The sequence below is a fragment of the Chionomys nivalis genome, chromosome 26 (assembly GCF_950005125.1).
Source record: "Chionomys nivalis chromosome 26, mChiNiv1.1, whole genome shotgun sequence".
Lineage (NCBI taxonomy): Eukaryota > Metazoa > Chordata > Mammalia > Rodentia > Cricetidae > Chionomys > Chionomys nivalis.
In genome coordinates, this window is record NC_080111.1 from 2,609,159 (window position 1) to 2,633,506 (window position 24,348).

Here is a 24,348-nt window from a genome sequence, read left to right on the forward strand (position 1 = left end):
ATTTCCTACAGACTTCCACTTTCCTCTGTGCCCCTTTCCCTGAATCCATGGTTCAGGCTAGTGATGGCGGCACAGGCCCTGTTTAGAGGTTCGTTCTGATACTGAGTGGCGTCTCTTCGCTTCCAGGTTTTCGTCATTGTTGTTTTTGTTTGGTCAGTTGGTTTGGTTTGGTTTGGTTTTGGTTTTCTGTTTTGAGAAAGGATCTAGTAACAACTCTGAAATACACTGAGCCTCTCAGGAAGGACATTACCTTAACGCGCGCGCGCACGCGCGCACACACACACACACACACACACACACACACACGCTGTTCGGAGGTGTGAAGCAAGCAGACGGTCCGTGTCGATTCTGGAGCGATTTGCATAGCTCCACAGAAGAATCACATCTGCTGATTAGTAATCAAATGGTCTTTTTAAAAATAGTTTTGATGGGAAAACAGATGAGAAACAAGTATGTCCACTCCACCCTGAATTTACCCCTGACCGCACAGACACTTTTCTGTGTCTCTGGCCTGGCTGCGTTCATTCTTACCACCCACACTGACTTCTCCGAGGGCTCATTCCTTGTCAGGGCACCAGCCAAACCGCCTGGCTCATCAGGCATGCCTTGACTGAATCTGTGGCCCTTAGGAGATTCGTGGCCTGTACGAGTCCCTCTTGGTGCTTAGCTGTTACGTAAAAAAGCACTTTGGGAATCCTATTTCACATTTTCCCCTTCTCATCCCTACCAGTGTGCTTTTCATGCCTCGGCAATTGTGAGAGGGGTCTTCCTCTTCACAGAAGAAACACAGGGCAGTCTGCCATTAGGGGCTTTCCCTCGGGGAAGGTCCCCACCAATCGCTTCTGCTGATTGCCCAGGGTGATGATTGTACATATTTTGGTTTAGGCCTCATTACTCAAATAAGGTCACAAATCCTGGAGACAATTGCCACTGACATGACGTAGAAATAGGCTGGGAGATAAAGCCCGTAGCCTTTCTGAGACTTTAGGAAGTGTATCCTGGGAACCCGGTGGAATTAGCAAACCTGGTTCATAAATTTAAATATTGAAATATTTCCAAATTCATCCAAATGAATCATCATGATTGTCCTGCCCACACTTTTAATTTGTTATAAATCATAAATAGCTAAGTAGACCATGAAGCCGTGGCTCTGTGCATCACAGAGAACATAGGATAAGAGGAGTGTCTGAAGTCTAAGGTCACCCCTGTGAATTCCAAGATTACAGTGACTGCTGAAGATGTTTTGGAGATAGGGATAATCACCCTAATCTTGAGATTCAGTGGAGCTTAAATGATTCAGTGTTTGCTTGGAGGTACTTGAGAAATGTCCATAAACTCTGAGTAGTATTCTCTGAAAAAAATTATTTTATGTGTATGACTATTTTGCCTGCATGTGTGTCTGTGCATGTGTGTGTCTGTGCGCGTGTGTCTATGTGCATGTGTGTCTGCGCGCGTGTGTCTGCACGCGTGTGTCTGTGCGCGTGTGTCTATGCCTGGCGTGCATGCCTAGTGCCATCAGAGATTAGAAGATTTGTCATCTCACGTAACTGGCGTTTACACAGTTGTAAAATACCATGTGGTTGCTGAGAACCAAGCCCAGGTCCTCTGCAAGAGCAACAAGTGCTTCTAGCCGCTAAGCCATCTCTCCAGTCCTGAGTAGTATTCTTATTAACTTTAAGATGAAGGAAATATTTTCTGCTCAAGAGAGTTCAGAGTGGTATCAATGCAAGCTTTTCTGTCAGTACGGTCGGAGAGGGACCCCAGCTCCGTGGTCTGCTTGTTACACAGCTAGGACCTGAGCTCCGTGATCTGCTTGTTACACGGTTGGGGCCCGAGCTCCATGGTCTGCGTGGCACACAGTTGTCTTGAGACAGTTGGAAAGACTCAGCAGTCTGCTTTCTCCTAACCTTTTTATAGTTCAAATTCCTTTAGAAGTCTTTGTAAGCCTTCTCGCTCTGAGTGAATACCTACTGTGCGGAAGAATTAAATGGAATTGTGGATGAGAGAAAATAGTTTGTAGCTCTGGCTGCTTCCTCCTCCTCTTCTCTTCCTCCTCCTTCTCTTGCTCCTCCTCTTCCTCCATCATGCTTCCACTCTTAAAATGCAAGAAGATGCATCAACTTCTTGAAAACCGCTAGGAGCTTGGCTGGTTTTGAGACTGGTGCTGGGAGCCCGAGCAGTGATTGCGCTTGGATATCTCTGGCCCCGTGTTAACTAGCGTCTGTAACAGCTCTGTGATAGTCTCTGTGGACTTACGGGAAAATATTAGCTGGTCTTGAGGAAAGAAGTGTATTTAAAAAGCGTTATTTTGTCTCATAGTTTTCTACTGGTTCCCAGCTTAGACCATCACTTAGGTGGAGGGGGTTGCTTACCCCATAAGCCAAGAAGCAGAAAGAAGAGAGCCTGGGGTTTCCCACAGCTCCTGGAGCAGACACCTCCAGTGACCTAAGACCCCTCAGGAGGCCCTGTGTCCATCAGCTTCTACCGCTTCCTATTAGTGCCGCCCTGGGGACCTAGCCTTTACCACAGGGGTCTTTGGGGTTCCCTCATCCAAGTCATAGCCCTTCCCGAACATTTCCTATTTTCTGCATGTTTGTTGACACCCTAAGACTTTCGTGTCTGATTTTCAGAACCTATGTGTCTTATGACAAGAATAAAAATTATCCTCTGTGTCAATGAGCGTTTGGCCCAATGGAAGAAGAAAATAGAGCCCAGTACCGTTTCTGCCAATTGTCGTAGTACAAGCTAGGTGGTTTCCAGACTCTTTGGTTGGTTTCATTCTACTTCATTTCAGCAAGTATCAGAAACAAAACAAAAATAAAGCAAAAGCCCACATCTCTGGGGAGAGTAAAGTACATCGGGGAAAGAATATTAGCAAGAACGCAGCAGACTACGGACGGTTTATGTTAGACTTTGACCCAATTGGTTTGCTTGTGACTGTAATTGGACCTGCAGCAGGAGAAAGCCAGCTCTAGAGCCAAGCCTACCGGTATCCATTGGCCCCTCAGCTGGTTCCGCTTAGTATGGAGATCTCACGTGGCTGAAAACTGCTGCTGATTTTTATTAAGTGGAAGTCTGGAAGTTGCTCTTGTAATGATAGAAAAGCACACTTCCGATTAAAGGAACACTGCCAAGGTTCTGACTTTCATTTATTTTATTATTACTTGGCTTGACCCTAGAAAGGGGGGTGGGGGTCAAGCAAACTGGCTTAGCTAACAGTCCCAAGGCCACAAGTTCAATTTCCCCACAAGTTGTTCCTCGATCAAATCCATTGCAAACCATGCCGCTCTTCATCTTTCAGTGTGCAACTTTTGCGGAATTGTCTGTTGTGTGGGGTCATCCCAATCATGTGGGTACCGGGAAAATGACATGTAAGCCAGAGGGATTCCAGAAAGGTTGGGAAGCAGTGTGTGGGCTGGCAAAGGAGGGATGGAGTATCACTTTGTACGGCAGAGTCGAGGTATCCTGGCGGAAGTCTATGCCAGCCTCTTACAGTTTTGGAAACCTGAGAGGTTTGTTGGTACACCATTGAGAGTGTAAAGCCAGCCCACCACAGTGGCCTTCCTCTGAGAATTTGCCAGGGAGCCAATTGAGACTATGAATCCCAGAGAACCAATCTTTAAACACTCACCATTACGAAACTGAATAAACGACAGTCAACTTTAAAAAAGAATACAATCTTTTGGTCGTTCACGCCTTTATTTTTATTAGTATTATTATTTTTATTGAGCTCTACATTTTTCTCTGTTCCCCTACCTTCCTCTCCCCTCCCCTTCTACCCTCTCCCATGGTCCCCATGCTCCCAGTTTACTCAGGAGATCTTGTCTTTTTCTACTTCCCATCTAGATTAGATCCATGTATGTCTCTCTTAGGGTCCTCATTGTTGTCTAAGTTCTCTGGGATTGTGGTTTTTGGGCTGGTTTTCTTTGCTTTATGTCTAAAAGCCACTTCTGAGTGAGTACATATGATATTTGCCCTTCTGGGTCTGGGTTACCTCACTTAATATGATGTTTTCTAGATCCATCCACTTGCCTGCAAATTTAAATTTGTCAAACACCATGTTAGATATATATATTTTTAAGTCAGCTGTTTCTGAAACTGAATGACATCAGAAACCAGGATGTCAGAGAGCGCTGATGTAAATTGCAGGGGTTTTTACTTATTTCTCATTTTCAGGGTTTCTCTGTGTCTGTCTGATGCGGTGTGAAAGTCTTACCTGTGTTTCTACTTGCGTTCGTTGCGCAGAATCGCGTCACATGAGGAGCCCATAGTCTGCCATTTCAGAGCATCCAGAAACGTAGAAAGTGAGAACAAGTTATCCAAGCATAATTGCTCTTTTAGATGAGACAAACTGAGCTCAGACTTCAAAACAAGGTATAGGCTATTTGTTTTAAAGTCCCGCCCACTCCGGAAGCTGAAAGCACTCGAACTCACGCAGACACCTGTGGCCCTGGAGAGGCCTTCCCGCTTCTCTTGAGCTGAATGGATGAATCATGAGAGTGAGTGTGGGCCTTACACACACAGCATCTACAACCCACACTGGGTGTCGGTCCCCAACCCCCTTTGTTTGAGACGGGCTGCGTGGACCTGAGGCTGACCTCAAGCTCACCGTGGAGTGGAGGCTTACCTTATATTCTGTGTCTCCTGCCCCTGCCGCTCAGGTGCTGGGCTTACAGGTGTGCACCACCATGCTTGGCTCCCAGTAATTTTTATTTTCCCATACAACACTTTCCTGAGCACTGTGTTTTTCTTTTTGGTGGGGTGGTGGAGCACACACTTAAAGAGAGTGGGAGCAATGGGGTGTGCCCATGCTGAGCCTTCCAGGGTGGGTATAACTTCAAGGTACGTGTGTGAGAGAAATCTACATCTGAGTACCTGATGTGGGGTCCAAACCCTCCAATGAGAGGGAGGCTACCTTAGTGAACAGCGGAGTGTTGTTAACACGCTCGTTCCCTTTGGAATGAAAAGAAATGCTTGTGAAACATAATCTGAACCAAACGTCCCATCCTGTCCTATTAGCTGACAGTTCTTGATGCATCTTGGTATCAGATGGACTGATGAGCCAGGCCAGGAGTTTTCGGGTTCCTTGATTGGCAAAAAGGTGGTCTATGCATTCTGCCTTCCTGGAGCAGAGCTAGAACTGGGCTGTCTCTGTGTGCTTGCCCACGTGGGGCAGAGGGATACATTACACCACATGAACACGCAGTGCCCTCAGTACTCTGCCTTGCCCACATACAGAATGTGTCTGTAATCAGTTCTTACTCTATGGCATGTTCATCTGCCCTTGAAGCCTTTCAAAGCCTCGTCTGAAGCATCTCAGCCCAGATGGAAGTGCACAGTCCCCTTGGAAGTTCCAGAGCTACAGAGACACAGACCAGACATCTGATATTAATAAATAGCTTGGGTGTGTTGGGGGGGGGAGGATTAGAAATCAGATTATTTATTTAGAAAGTTGAAAGTCTGCATTTGTGATGATTCTTCTGTTCTGGAAAGGAAGTAGGTGCTGGGTTTAGGGTTTTGCTTCTTTTTCCTTCTCATCCTCACGTTTCCCCTCAGCCCCTTTCTCATGGTTCGAATTAAAGTCTAAAGTCAGCCGGCAAGGCTGTGTGTATAGATGCAAGGATGTGGTAAATCACGGCGCGGTTTGCGATCTCAGACATGGTGGTGTCAGAGACGGAAGACCAAAGGCGAACCCCCGGCTTCCAATGAGCTTTCTTGAAATCCCTCAGCCTTGTAGGATCGTAGATAACAGCTTATCATGGATGATTACATTTTTACAAACGGTAGAGAAAATCATTTTGACACACACGTAGTATTTTCCAGCCAGACTAGCTTCTCAATCTTTTACAGCTTTAATGCATTAAGGTTTTTTTTTTTTTGGCTTTGTTTTGTTTTAAAAATACTATCATTAATAATAGGTTTGATCTATGATCGGACTCCAAATAGAAGACACCAAAGAAGACCCGCTTCCCCCTTGCCCCAAGTCAGACATCTGATGCCTTTGCAGAACGTGGCCATCCTCATGATTTTTATTAAGCAAGTTATGGTAACCAAATTTTCATGCAGATTTCTAAAAGCTTTGGTCATTTTTTCAGTTTATTGTTGTAGGTAATAGAATAAATTGTGTTTAGGGGAAGTCACTGAAAAGTAACAATAATAACAATAATAATAAAAATAGGGGAAAGAGCCAGAGGAGAAATACTGCCATTGATCTCTTTGCCACTGCTCTCTGGTGAAGAGAATTTGGACCAGCCAGCCCCAAAGGCAAGTGGACTTCCTTCCTCCTCTGCTGACCCCCTTTACCTGCAGTGAAGTTCTAGGGGGCAGAAAAAGAAGGGGGAGCAGTCCGTCCTCTTTCCTTAACCCCTTCTGATCAGGCACAGTGTTTCACTTTGCAAATGAAACAGACTCCCCTGAGGCCATTGAAACTTTAATAATACCCAATAAATAAAATCATATCTAATAACTCAAGCCTCCCATTTGACACCATCATCCTCCAGACGTGCGCCAACTGCAGAAACATAAATACTCGCAGGCTTTGAAAGCCCAGCTCCTATTTGCTAAATAAACTTGGCTGGCTTTAAATTCCTCTGTGTACAGTCATTAATACAATGCACTGTGACAGCATTTAATTAAAGTGCTTTTCTCTGTTAAGTTCATTAAAAGGCCCTCCTCCCCAATATAGGACTGCTTTCCAGATGCTGAGGCACAAGGGCTGCCAGGCTCCTTTTGAAGAACTTCTCATTTCTCTTTGTAAAGTGTTTATTACGTTCTCTTTAGGAACTCTTAAATATGACTTAGGAAGGAAGGCGGGCTCCAGGACACATTCTCTGTCCCTCCAGCAATCTCTCAGAAAACGAATGTTAGTTTAATGCGTGTGGGTAAGCATCTATGTATTTCTCCCACGCTGAGGGACACTTCCAGGCATTTGAGATGGGATAAGGAAGATACAGTGTCCACGGCGGGATTGAGGAATTTGCACTGGTTCCAAACAAGGCACTTGGCTTGGGTAGATTTGCCTGCAGATTCGAGGAGAGCGGGCGTAGCTGTCCAGTATTAATAGATTATTGACAGTTTAATGTCTTGGCACCTACTTAGCCCATGAAGTATAATAACCAGGAAGCTGTGTGATATGAAAGCAGTCAATAGTATTTTCAATCAAAACCTTTCAGTTAATTGCTGGTTGACCTTAGAGATTTCCTTTAGGCAATGCCGTTCTTAGTCTAGCGCGACAGGGCCGTATTGATTTGTGCGGTTTTATTCAGAGATGATTATTTAATGCCCACTGCTGAGTACACATGGTAAATTGTGCTTCCTCTGCGGCTGCCATCTGAATGGCCTCTTGGCCGTGCCCTGTGCCGATGTTCTTCCTGCCAGCTCCACTTTTAAAGTATTTTGTCAAATCTCTTCTCAGAACTAGGAAGTTGGGGTACCTGAAGTCACACGTAATCAAGCGTGCTAATATAATAGCATTTTGATGGCATTTGGGATCGTAATTCTGGTAGAGACCCCTGATGAGGCGAAGAACTGTCTTCTCGGTGAAGGATGTGGCACCTTAAGGCTAAGCCATTCTCTGATGCCGCCCCAATGCCTTTTGGTCTCTATGGATATGTGAGGTGATTCTTATTTGGTCTCTAGACCTTCTATGTTTAGCTTCCGTGATTCATTTAGTTCCAGATGAATATTAAAAACCCAGATTTTGATAAAATATCAATCAGCTGCAAAGCAGTGAGTTTACTTTGAACCATTTGCTCTCATTGAAGCCTGTGCTGTTGAAGCTGGGGAGACTGAGTGAAAGGGAGTAAAAAAAAAAATACATACTTAGAATTGATTCTGTTACTTTTTCTCTTTATTCTTTATTCAGATGGACTTCATTCATGTCTGCTCTAAGGAAAACCACACTGACATTTTGTATTTGTTTTGAAGAAGACACTAGGTGTTTCTCCATAGCATTTTATAGTCAGAGAGCATTCTCCTAAATCTAAGTCAGGGGCCAGCGCCATCTCAGGAGGCTGCCAGGACTCATAGGCTCCATTAGAAACATTTGTAAGCTTTCGTGAGTTCTCTTTGGATCCAAGATTCCCTTTCTTTGTCTTCTATGGATTCTCCAGGTTTAATCTGCTGTCTGCTGTTTTGCCTGCAGCAACTTTTCTGGTCATTGCAGCTGTCTGCTGCAGGCCTTTTGAGATCTGCTGAAAATACAAATGTTTTTGCAGTATGAAGAGGGGCAGAGAGACAAAAAAAGCAAGTAAACATGTCAGTTTTAGTGCCCAACGACAGTAACAACCTAATGTTTGTATCCTGGGTGTGAGTCACTTCCAATCAAAGGATGTGTGGGATGTAGACAGCTATATAGCATTGCATGCATGCAGCAAGTCACTACCATAGACAGCTATGTAGTATTGTATGCATGCAGTAAGATACTACTATAGTTAACTATATAGCATTGCATGCATGCAGCAAGTCACTACCATAGACAGCTATGTGATGGAGGAAGGTCATTTGTCAATAAACAAACTGCTTTGGCCCATTTGATAGGCCATCCCTTAGGTGGGTAGAGTAAACAGAACAGAATGCTGGGAGGAAGAGGAAGTGAGCTCCGATACAGGGCAGCTCCTCTGAGAGACAGATGCCATGCTCTCCTCTCCAGAGCAGGTGCGATGAAGCTCCAACCCAGGATGGACGTAGGCTAGAATCTTCCCGGTAAGCGCACCTTGGGGTGCTACACACATGAATAGAAATGGGCCAAGCAGTGTTTAAAAGAATATAGTTTGTGTGTTGTTATTTCGGGTATAAAGCTAACCATGCGGGAGCCGGGCTATGGGAAGAGGCCCGCAGCTCCCACTACAGCTATGTAGTATTGTATGCATGCAGTAAGACACTACTATAGTTAACTATATAGCATTGCATGCATGCAGCAAGTCACTACCATAGACAGCTATGTAGTATTGCATGCATGCAGTAAGACACTACTATAGATAACTATATAGCATTGCATGCATGCAGCAAGTCACTACCATAGACAGCTATGTAGTATTGTATGCATGCAGTAAGACACTACTATAGATAAGTATATAGCATTGCATGCATGCAGCAAGTCACTACCATAGACAGCTATGTAGTATTGTATGCATGCAGTAAGATACTACTATAGTTAACTATATAGCATTGCATGCATGCAGCAAGTCACTACCATAGACAGCTATGTAGTATTGTATGCATGCAGTAAGACACTACTATAGATAACTATTTAGTATGGTGTGCATGCAGTAAGTCACTACCATAGTCTGCTATGTAGTATTGCGTGCATGTAGTAAGTCACTACCATAGATAGCTATCCAGTATTGCATGCATGCAATAAGTCACTACCATAGACAGCTATGTAGTATTGTATGCATGCAGTAAGACACTACTATAGATAACTATTTAGTACGGTGTGCATGCAGTAAGTCACTACCATAGTCTGCTATGTAGTATTGCGTGCATGTAGTAAGTCACTACCATAGATAGCTATCCAGTATTGTATGCGTGTAGTAAGTCACTACCATAGACAGCTATCCAGTATTGCATGCATGCAGTATGTCACTACCATAGATAGCTGTTGAAATAAGAGTGGCGGGCTACGTTCCTGGCACCCGCCCACCCGCACGGCTAGCTTTATACCCGAAATAATTACACGGAAACTGTATTCTTTTGAACACTGCCCATTAGTTCCAGCCTCTTATTGGCTAGCTCTTACATATTGGTCTAACCCATTTCCAATATTCTGTGTAGCACCACGAGCTGGCTTACCAGGAAAGATCTTAACCTGCGTCTGTCTGGAGTGGGAGAATCATGGCGACTCTCTGACTCGGCTTTTTTTCTCCCAGCATTCTGTTCTGTTTACTCCACCCACCTAAGGGTTGGCCTATCAAATGGGCCTAGGCAGTTTCTTTATTAATTAACCAATGAAAGCAACAGATTAGAAAGAAATCACTCCCACATCAGATAGCTTTCTAGCATTGCATGCATGCAGTAAGTCACTCCCAAGTATTCTGATTCAGCTCCCTTGAGGAAACATATGCTCTTTTGCCAAGGTCGTGGTCTTCCTATTATTTTTATCGTGAAGCTATTGGATGTCTTTTAAATTTTAGTAAGAAATTCAGTTTATTGAATGTGACAGTTCCTTCTACAGAAGCACTCTGGGCATTTTATGATAAATTTTATATTTACCGAAGACACTGCCTTGTCCTGTGAAGTCATTGGTAGTCAACAACAGGTGACGGTACCACAGCAGATAAATACAGAGAAAACCACAGCAAACAGTGTCACTCAGTGTCCTAAAACTGTGGGGAGAAGACCCAGAGGATCCCCAAAGGGAACCTTCCAGGGTCTCTCTCAGGAGCTTCCCAGGAGAGTCACAATAAAGCTAAGACTGAAGAGTAGGGAGGTTCTGCCCACAGGACTCGGATTGGTATATAGTCAACAAGGCAGGGACTGAGGAGCAAGAATAGGGCAGAGGGACAAACGATAGTCAGGTGACAGTTTTCTTGGCCAATCAAGAGACTTTGACCTGACTGAAGGCCACTGAAGGCCTTTGGCAAGATGTTCTGTACGAACTCATTCAGGCAAGAGGGTATAAAGCTCTAAGTGACATCAACAGAAGTATCTAGAGAGGGGACCTTCCTCCAAGAGCTCCCTAAAAGGGCGCCCCCTTCAGCACAAGGGATGAGCAAGACATTGACTCTAGATGAGGGAAGCCGTTGCTGAGAACTCTATGCTCTTGGCTGGAGCCAACATGGGGGTTGGTCTTGGAACACCAATCCTGAGTGTTAATGATTAATTCCCTGCTAATGCCACTTGTAAGTATATTTGTTTTGTACCTAGTTCTCAGCTATTCAATTAAATCCACCCTTAAGCAAATTCGCATTTGAAAGTATAATCACCCGACAGTTGCATCTTAAGGTGATAGGCTCCAGAGAGCCAAGGCCGTGTGGCATGTAGACAAAGTGGACTTGTGTGGGTTCAAGAAGATAAAGATGCTGACTTCCTGGCCTCATGGGAACAGCACAGTTCTCTACAGCTTAGAGACTAGAATCTTTCTTGTGGGAAACAGAACCTCTAATCCAGTTACTTTGCCCTAGGGAATTAAGAGACTGAGGATTTTCTTGCAGGTCACCATTCTGGGAGAAGGAGACTGGTTTTCTTGTCTCGTTTTTCATGGCTAAGTAAGTGTGCCCAGTCCTTCCAGATTTCCATTTCTCACTAGGTGTCCTGGCACAAAGTTGCCATGCAAGAATCTCCTCTTAGCTTGCTTCAGTTAGTGTAATCGTTAACAGGGAGGATGGTGGAGCTAATATCCCTACAGCGAAGCGGTTTAGCACTGAGAAAGGACACCCCAGAACTGACAGCCCGTGAACCTGTGGGAAGCTTTACCCCACACCGTTTCATCTTCCTGTAGTCTTCTCTTGAAAGAAAAGAGCAAGGAGCTCTGCCTTGATGGGATGAGATGAACCCGTGTTTGATGAGTGCTCTTTTGACCCCCTTTAAGCACTAAGCCACCAGGAATCTTGGCTCCAGGACCTCTTCCTCATGGTCTGAGGAACTGCCCTGCTCAGAACATTTGACTCTCTACCCAGCCCGGTCTTGAGAGTCCAGTAAGCTGTGATATCTCAGTGGTGTGGCAATGCTAGGGCTTTGTCCCTCCCCGGAGCCGCTGGTTACAACGAGCTGCAAACCCTTTGCTTTCTATAAAAGGCATGGTCCTGCTTTTATGTGTTTGATCCACACAGCGCCGTTCCCCCGAGTCCTGTTATTAAGTGGTTACATCCAGAAAGCGGAAATATGCTGAGATCATATATTGTTGGTGAACATCTAATACTTTCAGTAACCATAACTGTCAGATGGTTCTGCCTTCATAGCGTCCCACTGTAAAAAAAATATATATACAGAAAATGTGGCACATTCCAGGTCCTGCCCGGCCTCGGGCACATAGATAACCCACCTCAACCCTTTGCCCCCAAACAAGGAACCAAATGCTTTCAGAACTCTTCTCAATTCATGCCCTCTGCCTTAACCACGCCACTGACGTTGGCCGGTGCCACCGCTGTTTCGTTGTTTAGTAAAACCCGAGTTCAGAGTTGGCAGATCCCAGGCGTGGATGAGGTTGTTTTCACTCCCATCACACTTTGACTTCTCTTGAGAATTATTGAGCCAGCTGGATTAATTGCTTCAGGATTCTGGTGACCGTTTTAACCTGGAACCTCAGCGCAGGTTTCTCTCTTGGCCTCTGGCCATCCAGGAGCCATTATGATTTCCAGGTTGTTTCTTTGAATACTGTTTGAATTCCTGCTACTCAAGTCATCCTAACCTTTCACCCTCCTAGTCCGTGACTCTGGTTATCTTTAACCCAAGGACTTTTCTCCTGTGGGCTGGGACAAGAACTACCCTTGCCCGGTTACACCAGTGAAGCAAGACATGTTGACTTAATAACCATGTTCACGGAGTAGCTGTCAGTCATTTCTGTGATTCTCTACCCTGTTTTAACACAAATGTGAGATCTGTGTAGTGTACCAACACTGCCTGTGCCTTGCATCTGGTCTTCAAAAGACAGGCTTCTTTCTTCCATGACTGTGTAGGTCAAGCTCTGTCTCTAAGAAGACACGATGGGAACGGGGAGAGAAGGAAAGAGTTCACTTGGGCATCGGAGATTGCTAAGTGGTCTGTCTTCCTCTTAGGTGTAAGGATACACAGTCATGGTCTAGAACATCCTAAGGAGTCTCATTTTGCTTAATCCTTGCTAGATTCTGTTTGCCGTGTTCGTGGAAGAATTCTTAGTTACATTATCCCTAAACGATGAACAAACTTGATTCTCAGATGACGCTGGTAAGGGGGAAAGAGCTTCCATTAGATACCACGTGTGGCCAGTGCTTGGTGATTCTTTATATCTATCTGGGGAAAGGATCCCCTCTGCTCTGTCTGACATTACTTTGTAGATTTTTAAATCTGACTTTATGTGTATAGATGTTTCCCTACACGTACATATGCGCATCGTGTGCACACCTGGTACCTGCAGAGGTCAGGAAAGGAGGCGTCAGGTCCCCTGGAGCTGGGTACAGATAACCACCACTCCACCACTCTTCACGTTGCTGCTAGGAGATGAACCATCTACTCCAGGAGAGCAGCAAGGCTTGTTGCCGATTCATTCATCTCTCTAGACCCCTTCGCTTCTTTGCTTTTGGTTCTGATTTTTTTTTCTTGGTATCAGTATGCCAGAGACATAGACAAACACATTTCTGTCTTTCCACAATGTCAGGGTTTATTGAATGACAATAACTACATCAAGTGTAACCGTTTTAACAATGGCAGTTTGTCATGTAGTCCTGTTTACTCTAATATCCTGGCTGGGGTGAATGCAGGTTTTTTTTAAAAATTGTTATTCCAATTGTAATTACTCATATCAACTCTTGTTCTGTGGCACATGACGCAAAGTAAATGTATCTATAGGCCTATTTGCATTTGCAAAATGAATACAAATCAAAGAGGCTTCAGTGACTCAATGGAATAAAAAAAAACTATTTGCAAACTGGAATCTTCAAGGACAAGGAAGAACCTGAAAAATAACCCCCACTGCTTTATGCAACATGGAGTATTCTAGAGGAAGTCATGGCCAAATCTCAACACTTGGTGGCCATTTACTGAGATATGGTTATTCATCTCAACCTTGCCGCCTTTACTGTATCAGCTCACCGACTGTATGAAGGAAGTAGTCACTGGACCCCTGTTAGATAGTCACAGATTCTGACCATTCCTAAAATCAGTATTAATAACTGCAACATATTGGTTTTACCCCCAGCTATATCACGTTGTCGGTATCGTTGTTCTCAATTTATTACTGAAGAGGAAATGCTATAAGCCGAAGGCTTTTCCTTGAGATCCATGCTTCCTTCAGCACCCGAGTTTATTTTAGCGGATTATTGTGTCACGCCAATGTTATGCTTTTATCTTTGACCCAAGTGTTTATTTTGAGAAACAATTATTAAGCTGCATTAAAAACATACACAGCCTTCCCATAGTGTCTTGGTTACGATATTACAGCAATCCCTGGCTAAGACTCGAGGATATTGAACATGGATTTCCATGTCAGACGCCCTATCGTTTTGCTCGTTCGTATTGATTTCTTTTGACATGGTCTTCTTTTATTGAGCTTCGCTCTTTTTTTTCTTCCTTTCTTCCTTTTTTTTTTTTTTAAATCCCCTTCCTATAGCCGAATGTGCTAAGTGCAATTGTAAAAAAGGAAACCAGCTTATATTAAACCTGCCTGGAGTCAAAATGTAATCCAGCACCTGTAGCCCGCGATTTGTCTTCCACCTCACGGACGCGCTTTTTTAATAACGTATTTCCGGAGTTTTGACCTTAGGATACTGTAGAACCCACCCCCACCCCCCAAAAATAGCAGAACTAAGCCATAGTTTTTAAGAAGCCTTTATAATGTTAGGCTGTGAAATTATAGCCATAAGAGCCAACTCAAGTAACATCAAGTGAAGTTAGAAATAGGGCTGAGTTGTGAAGACGATGTTTTGCCTGTGAAAATGTCTCTGAGTGATAAAGTCAAGAGGCAAATCTCGCTGTGCGTGTGATTTCCCTACATCCCCGCTCTGGGCCCTTAGGTCATTTGACTCAAGCAAGGAGGCTTCCAACTGTAGCATCTATTTTGAATTTTCTAGCAAAGAGCTTGGTGATCATTGGGGAGGGGCAGAGCTCTCTTTCCAGTGTGATTCAAGAGTTTGGAAGTTTTCAAACTTTTTGTCCCTGTGATCTATTTCCATTTTGTAACTGATGATCTCAGTAATTACATATTTTATATCTGTATTACCCTATTAGTGATTAATTCTTAAAAATAAGTGTTTGCTGAGTTTTAAATAATTGTACATGAAATATGTAGATATGGAAAGGATATGTTCTATGAAAATAACCTTGCTAAAACCTACTACACCAGCCCTTTATACACACTTAAAGATTTAGTGTCTATTTTAATGCAAAGCAGTTAGGTTGTCATAATTGCTTCTGCGATTAATTCAGTATGTGTTTGAAGTCCGGTAAAGAAAACGTGCTTTAGGAAGACGTATGATTAGACTAGCAAGAGATATTTCAACAAGCATTACAGAGCAAGAGATATTTCGACAAGTATTACAGAGAATTCTTTGATGCTTTAGCAAGGCTTTGAAAGTCATGGTATTTTGAAGGTTATTTGCAAAATGGAATTGACTCAACATATTGGTGACTATTTCATTTTTTTTTTAAACTTAATTCATTGGTCTCCACTTAACTTTGAATGGATCTTTTACCATTTGGTAACTTAGTAGCATTATGTATTAGTTTGAAAATAATAGTTTGTTCATTTATGTAGATCTTATAAATGTTGAGTCTTCTTTATATATATTTTTAAAGCATTTTTTAAACTACCACCAATTATCATTAGGAAGCTTTTGATGTATTAGGATGTTGATAAGCTTACTGTGGCACTTTGGCTTTTCAAAATTCTAATGTTTACCTAAAAGGTCCAATCTTACCATTAGAAGTAAAGACTGATAGAGACTTGACTTAAAAGTGACAGGCTTAGCTTCATTCTGTGTTTATGTGAGCACATGTATGTGTGCACACGGAGAGGCTAGTTAACACTGCTCCCTGACCCCCAGACAGTCTCTCCACATACGAGGCCTGGCTGGCTGGAACTCACTCTGTAGATCAGGCTGGCCTTGAACTCACAGAGAACTGCCTGCTTCTCCTTCGCAAGTGCTGGGATTTAAAGGCATGAAGCTGGGTCTACTTCAGTTTTGTGAGACAGAGTTTCTCACTGAAACCACTATTGCCACTAGAGTAGCTGGTTAGCAAGCTCCTGGGACTTGCCCTCTCGCCTAGTACTGCTGGGTCTCCTGCTGGATGCCATCACACCTGGTTTTTACATGGGCGTTGGGGATCCGAACTCAGTCCTCAACTTATACAGTAAACAGTATACCCACTAAGCCATTTCCCTAGCCCCCCAACTTGAATTTTTAAGGAGCTATGTATCCAAATCTGACTCATCACAGGTTTGCTGTTAGTTGGTATTCCATGGCAGAGAGCTTCGGAGTCCCAATGCAAGCATTTTCTTCTGAGAATGAGCGTGGGCAAAGTCTTCTTCAAGACGACCGTATGACGTCACTGTCCCCAAGAGCTTCATGCCAGCGTCTCATTTCCCTGCACAGAACACTAAAGAGAAATATATGCTCAAGCGTTGAGATTTAATAATTAATAGAGTTTCATTGCTCAGTCAAGACGATTCTCACACAAAGCCGTGCGCTTGCAGACGGGAGCTGGAAGCCGCTGTGAGTTCAGTCTGATGCTGCCACCCTGACTACCACGGGCCACACTGCCTCCTCTGTGCTTTCGTGCCATTGGTGGAAAGTTTAGCACAATCGGAGCACGTGAGTGACGTCTCCGCTTTTTGCTGCAAGGTAGTTTCGAGGCCATGGCTGTCTAATACAGCACAGGGCTTTCGCAGAGGTCCGTGGATATGGCTTTGAAAAACCATTAATGAGGACTGTCGCCCGGACAGTCCTCGTGACTTGTGTAAGTGGGAGACGGGAAGATACCATTTCAGACGAGCTTCCAAAGTTGAGTTTTGTGTGGCAAACACTCCAGAGGGAATGCCCATGTGCCAGGTACCGTGGTAAGAGCGTGAAGTCTGTGATGAAAGAAGTAAGAGAAATTACCAGCGGGCCGGCCATCCTCCTGTCCGTCTGTAGCCTTCAGGTGAAAGAGCCAGCTACTAAAATCGATTTTTTTAAAAAATAATAAACGTATTGCTAGAAAAATACACGAGGCACTAAATAGTTTTGATCTTCAAGTCTCCTTCACATTTTAAAAGAAAATTGCTTGGAGCTAGTGAGATGGCTCAGCAGTTGTAAGCACATACTGCTCTTCCAGGTGACCCAGATTTGATGTCCAGCACCCACACTGGCCAGCTCATAGCTGCCTGTGACTCCAGCTCCAGGGGTCACCTCTGCCCGCTCCAGGCACCTGCGTTCGCATGCACACTCGCTATGCATATGCGCAGAGTGAATAAAAATCATAAACTTTTTAAAATGAAAACTGCTCATCATAAACGCTTTATTTATGATCAGATCGCTGTCGGGCACTTCATGCGTGTGATCTCACGTAGTCTCTTCTTCTTAATACTGCGAGAAAAGATCTTCCGGGACGTCGAACACGGAGGCTCAGAGAATAGCTTGCTCCAGGGTTTCAAGGCTGCTAACCAGTGGAACTTGTTGGAGTAGGCACTGACTTGAAACCAGAACTTGATTAACCCCAAAATTTCTGTTTGAAGCTTCTGCACCGTTGTATCTTAGGAGTTATTGGGTGTCCTAGAACTTCTTTGAGAAAAGAGAAACAGTCACAGAATTAGTTAATGTATGTTAAGTCGTTAACATTCTGGGCTCAGATGGGTACCAGAAGCAAACCCTGACACGTGGTGCCAGAGCCTTTATGTACTCCATGTAGCTTGGCTAAAAAGGGATTAATACTAAGCAGAAGAGTTGCTGGTGCACAGCAGAGATAGTGGCAAAGCCAGAAGCAGAGACCAGAGGATGTGGGATTGGCTCAGAGCAGCACAGCCAAGAAGTCCTGAGCACCTACCGGGATCTAGGCATGAGATGCTCAATCCACAGGCTGTGGCCTAATGGGTGAGCTACAAACGCAGTCATCAACTCCTGCTTTTTATGATCAACGTTAGGTGTTTTCCCTGCTGAACTTTTGAGCTAAAATGAACAGTCTCTCCTACTGGTTTTGAGGGGGTGGAGGGAAACTTGCCACCAAGTTTGTCGAAACCTCAATTACATGACATTTTATATATAGTAACGGTTAAAAATAATAGCATGCAATCATTCTTCTGTTGGGTATGCTTCAGTGGGTTGGTGCCAGAGGCCTTGCAACCAATTGTTCTTATTGGTAAATGGACGTCTCTTGGAGTTTTTAATGCAAGGATGCTTTCCTTTTCTAACCGAGTAGCTCATGTTTCCTTGGCAGAGATGGGGTAAAGGGAGTAAAAGATATCTTGACTCTAATACCAAATGGATGTGGACGAAAGTATCTTCTCCATGTTGTCTTCGCCTGCTTCTGTGCCTTCTGCTCTGAGCACGGCCCCACTGCCGTGGGTGCATCTCGCCCTAGAGAGCCACCCGCGGCCACCTGCGGAGCTGCTTAACCCGTTACTACGCTCGCTCCCATCATCCCCTCCCGCCACCTCCTTAATAATTTCTCATCTTCTCTATATAAAAACGACCGCAAAGGCTCGGCTTATTATAAGTAATCCAGTTCACCCCCATAATGATACAGTGAATTATATACTTTCCTAAACTTAATCATTCAAGATCTTACTTCCTTCCCTGCAGGCCAGGACCATTATATTTTACACATGGCTCCCAGCTGGTTTTCATTGAGGCTTTCAGAATCTATTTGAACGCAGAGAGCTCTAAGAGGAGCGCTTTATCTCTCTCGGCTGGCTTTTGTCATGGTACCGTGAGGTCCTTCTGTTCCGTGAGGTCCTTCTGTTTTCCAAGCTTTTAGCTTTGAGGCTGAGAGGCAACATTGTAACTCTGCTTTGCAACTGGTCAAGGGACTTTCTGGCTTTACTGGGGAGTTGGCCTTCCTTTCAAATGTATCTCCGGCATTTCTTCCTACATTGTCACCTTCATGTCCATCCCTGTATGCTTGGGTCATGTTTCAGCCCAGAGAACTTTTGGAAAATAAGTAAAAAAAGGAATTTATCAGGCCTTGCGTTTCCAATTCATTTGTGTCCTGCCCATACCTTATTTACTTACCAGCCCTTAATAGCTGGATCTAGACCTCCATATTTAAAGCCCACCGGGATTAATGGTCCAGTCGTTTAGCAGAGAACCCCAACAGTATTTGAAGAAAGGATGGGCTTTTTTCTCTGTCAGCTCAAGGCCAATTGTTTCAAACACAATTCCTTTTAGGTGCGGCAAATGTCCTAGCTAAAGAAGACAGCCATCAGTTCAATGTAAATACTATTCCTCTGAGGACATTGCTGGCTATTTTATATTAGTGTTCCTGTTTGTGATCCTTTGATGAGGATCCAATAACACACATTATAAGCTGAGTATTTTGGATTTGGCATATGGGTTTACAGGTATTTGCCCTTCTGTCTTACAATGGTAGTAGCCCTTACGGCTGGGGCTCTGCTTTTGGCTAGAACAGGTTGTATGATCGCAGGTCTCTTGGTGTCGCATCACCCCGGTGATAGAATGACACCATGCTCCAGCCCTGGCTCTATCTCTCTCCGTTGTCACTGCTTGTCAGCACCGGGCTGTCCACCAGTCTCTTCTGGAGGTGTGGAGGTGCCTTGTGCCCGTGCTGTCCATCTGGGGATTGTACTCAGGGCCCATCCAAGCCCCTGGGGAGTATCTAACGTGACTGAAGAACCAAAGTCTTTTTTGATTAACATTTAATTAGTTTAATTGTAAGGGGAGATCTAGAGCGATAACTCGTTTGATAAGGTGTTTGTTACCCCTGTACCAGGGCATGAGTTCATATCCAGAACCCATGGTGGTGTGTTCGTAATCCCAGCCCACATGGTCTGGGACGGGTGGGTTCATGAGACTTTTTAGCCAGTCTAGCCTCCTTGGTGGCTTCCAGACCTGTGCCAAAAAAGGTGGGTGGGGAGTAGATGGTACCTGGAACAGACACTCATGGCTGAGAGACCTCCACACACATGCTCACACATTTATTTGCACACTCATGAAATAAATAAATGTAAAAACCCGCATGCAGCCATGGCAACTGCATTGGAGAACACACACAGCCCCAATGGGCTGGCCTGGATGTTTGGTTGCTTCTTGCTTGTCCTTTCCTTCCAACCTTTTCCGTCTGGAGCACTTTCACACCCGCCCCTCGCTGCCTTCAGACCCTGCAGCTACACTGTGTCCTCCATGAGCCTTTTCCCTGGTCACCCACGTAAACACCTGCTCTGTCCAGGACTTCCACGGCGTCATCCTCACTCCCAGTCCTCCCCTGCGAAAAAGGCGTAAAAAGGCGTAGCTGTCTTTGCACAGTGACCCATCTTATTATGTTTGGAAAAAAAATTCACAGGAGGACGGTGCTGCACCTTAAAGACTGAGTCCAGCTACTGGGCCTTAAAAGTTACACGCAGTTATAAGAACGAGTCTCAATAGGTAGCCCGAGCTAGCGTTGAGTTTTCAAACCTCTCGCTTGGTCCATTTCGCAGCTACACAACACACACTTGTTCTGAACCCATTGGCGTTTTTATTAATTGGGAGGTGGTGCCCTTTACATATAGTAAAATCATAGCTCTTAAACATGCAGCTGGATAATCTTTCAGAAATGCTTTCATCCCTCCAATCAATGCCCACAGTGAGGCAGGGAATATTGTCAGCCTCCCCAGAAGGGGGTCTCCCAGCCTTTCATTCAGTGACTGTCAAAGACAACGTGCTGGTGTTAACTACTGGCTGTCCTAGAACTTACTCTGTAGCCCAGGCTGGCCTCGACCTCAGAGATCCGCCCGCCTCTGCCTCCTGTCTGCTGGGATTACCAGTGTGCAAAGCTCCTGTAGGCTTTCTTATTATGTGTGTTCTTTGCATTTTTTTTCATGACTCTCCCATAAGTAGAATCTTGAAATCTTTAGTCTTTCTCATCTGACTCCTTTCTCCCAACAGAAAGTCTGTGGTGGTTCCCCATGGTGGGAGAGTTAGCCCGGCATCTCTGTGGCAGGAGTTAGGTTTATGCAGTCTTACACTGGGGACGCTTGCTTCTTTCTAGTTTAAGGGTTTCATGACTGAAAGTCCCATGGCATGTCTTCTAGAGGGTACAGTATTCTTTCTGGCTTTAAACAGTTTGTGTGTGTGTGTGTGTGTGTGTGTGTGTGTGTGTTACTGTAGGTTTTAAGTGACAGTCGATGTTATAAACCAGGACTAGCCAGGACAAGGATGACACCAACTGTCATGCCAACTTGGAAGGGGGGAAGCTCCTGGGGCCTCACTCCTACATAAAGAACTAAAGGCAACAAAGGCACGAGAGAGAGAGAGAACTAGTCCTCCCCAGGAGAAGAGCACACCAATATTAAATGGTCAGCCCCCCAAAACACGCACACAAGTATAGGTTGAGCAGATTATATGTATCTGGGAACAAACATATCTCTCACCTGTATTTTTGACTGTTCTTTCCTTGTCTGTGAGAAGATGCTATCATTGGTATGTAGCTGACTTCATGCCTGTATCGTCAGGTCTGTGAGAAGATGCTAGCATTGGTATGTAACTGACTTCATGCCTGTATCATGTTTATTAAAAGATGCTAGCATTGGTATGTAACTGTCTTCATGCCTGTATCGTCATACCCCCCAACCCACTCTTCTGTTTGGCGTGGTCAGAAACTGCATTTCACTCTATGGAGAATTTTCAGTGTTGATATTTCCTCTTAGAAACATCTTTCTGGTCTATGATCGGCGATGCACCTCGGAAGCCAACTTTTTTCAACCTGACATCCCCCTGCATTCCTAACTTCCAGTTTAGAGGCGCATCCTATGATGCAGCCTGTTTCCGGTTGGTTCTTGGTCCAGAGCACACCTTCACGAGGAACTGTAGGATTGCGCTATCCATGTTAGAGCTGCCTGGAACCAAATGGGTGCTTGCTGCTATCATCTCTGTTGAGTTTTTCATGTCTGTCTTCTTTGTACATGTGTGTGACTGCGCTGTGTTCTAAGAAATGACGGGGAGTAGGGTACTCCTACTGGTAGGGCCTAAGGAGAGCAAATGCCCTCATGCAGAAAGATTATAGTAACTTCAAAGTACAGTTTTGGAAAAAATCTCTTTAAATCTACTCAGTGCACAATGGAAAGCCCCTTAAGAACCAATCTAATTATTCAATTAAATGGAACCGTTCTGCTGACTTTTACTACAGAAGGCGGGCGTAATTTAGAAAATGGGGCATTTTAATTCTCTTTTGTTTTCCAATTAGCACAGCGGCCCTAATAGGGACCACTCCTGCTTGAGCACATGGCCTGCTGGAGCACACTCTGTCCCTCACTCCCGTCCTCCTCACCAAAAGCTGCGCCCCTCACCTGTTGGCACGGAGGCTTGCTTACTGCCGCCCTCATGCTGCCCACATCGTGGGCTCTGAGCACATATCTTCCTGCCATCAAAGCCACCACCGAGAGCTGTGGGAGCCCACAAAGCGGCCTCGCTTTCCCTGGCGGGGATAATTAGGACACTGGAGTAAGAGAACTCTCACTTGTTTTTGCTGATGCCAGCTTACCACATCAGACCACATGAGTTTGCTCTTAGTTGAAAGTGGTAAAGAAAACGCTAAGAACATTGCCCTTAATTGGTCAATGCTATTTGGATGCTGGTCCACTGTTTTATAGCCCTTTGTCTTGGGTTTCTTTCTGCAACCAGCCTCCAGCTTATTCTAGTCGGTAGTCTCATGATGTAGCCCAGGTTGGCCTTGCGTTTGCGATTCTTTATTCTCAAAGCCTCCCAAAAGCTTATACAGCTGTGGGCCCCCGTGGGTAGCCTCATTACCAGCTTCTACCAAATGATGGTAGTTACTCAAAAAGACTTAAACTTTTTCTGTTACTCCCATATTTTATCTCTTCCACTATTCATTCAACTCTATAAAAAAAAAAAGCTGACGTTTTCATAGTGGTGAGAAAGTATGCTTCTCATCCTAGGTCTCTGGGAATGGAGCAAAGAGCACGGTTGCTCAGATGGAGGCGAATGTTGGTCCTAAATAGTGGGCCATGTGGCTAGTCCCTGTGGCGGGAGGAATGGTGATTGGAAGATACCATGTTTTTTTTAATGTAACTATATATATATATAGTATATATTTCTATGTTTAATGTAAATATAGATATATATACAGAGTTACATTGTAACATATATATATATATATATATATATATATATATATATATATATATATAGCTTGGGCTTGATTCTCTTTGCACTATGAAAAATAGATAATTTGGAACCCTAATTTGGGAAAACATTTTATAAAACAATAGAAAATGATAAAGAAATGTGTGTTGTTGTTTGAGTGAACTTGTTACTGTAGAGGAAGTCGGGCACTCTCTGGGGATGGGAGGTGTGGTCCTCAGCTCTGTACATGACCTAACCCATCTCAGCAGGTACGGCTGCAGCAGCAGGCCAGCTGCCTGTGATGGCAGGGGCTCCTCTCTGGGTGACATTCCCCCTTCGGCTCTTCATAAAGTCGTGCCCAGGCCTGTGACGGGGGCTGAGGAGGATTCTTCAGACAGTGTCCTTGCATCGCTGTCTTTCTGTAGACATACCGATGTATTAAGAAGTTTGTGCTAAAATAGAAAGTTATTTCACACAAGGGTGGTGATGACAGGCAGGTTCAGAGTAGAGTTACCCCCTTTAGTTTTTCTTTCATGGTTTAGTGAACGTGTGGTGTAGGTAGAGATAGAAAAGAGGGATATTTTTGAGAAAAGAAAAAGAAATATTTAAAATTTAACAGTCAGCTAGTAAACCTTGCAATTAAAAATTAAAAAAAAATAGAAATTTGGAACTAAGCTCAAAATAGAGGGTTAATTAGCTTATAGCAATAGAAAAGTGCCCATTTAAATGTGTTTAAAAGAGTCAATTAAAATTTACAGCATACAGAAGTTATATCTTTAAATTACTTTGAAGATTTTCATATATATTATTTAAAACAATTATATTTAAAGAGCAACAACTAAGAGAAGGTAAAGTTATTCCTGATTCTACAGAGGTCGTGTTTTCTGTCCCAAAGTGCCATCTGTTTCTCCCGAGCACCCACGGAGTGGTGAGGGCGAGAGGAGCAATGATTACCAGAGGCTGAAAGTTTGCCCCAAGCTATGGATGGGCTGATCAGGAGCTCCTGGGCCAAATCCAGTCTCGGGCAGGAACAGCTGAGCTCATTCAGTTCTATTGAGTGGCGCCCCGGCAGTGACTGTTGCCCCTACTGTCAAGGTTCATCCCTCCTTTGGGAACCCTGTCCTTGTATGCACGCCATACATCTGACATCTAAAGTGGCCCGGCCACATTCTTGATCTCTCTCTGCCACGTGTTGAGACTGGGGGTAGGGGGCTGAAAGACATGCCTTAGCCTTGTGACTTAACGCCTTAGCACCTCGCAGTTTAAACGCTGCTGTATGCAATTCATTTGATTTTTTTTTCTTTCTTTTTTGTTGTTTTTGAAACAAGGTCTTGCTAGTCTAGACTGGCATCAAACTTGAAGTGTAGCCCAAACTGAACTCAGATTCATGGAAATCTCCCCTCCCGGGCCTCCCACCTTACCCAGCTCAAATGACTGTCAG

General features: G+C 44.3%; 1 protein-coding gene across 3 annotated transcripts in view; it reads left to right on the plus strand.

The window, feature by feature from the left end:
* Satb2 (SATB homeobox 2) overlaps positions 1 to 24,348 on the plus strand; it is a 213,463-nt gene that overhangs the window by 142,020 nt on the left and 47,095 nt on the right. The gene's annotated exons all lie outside the window — the stretch shown is intronic.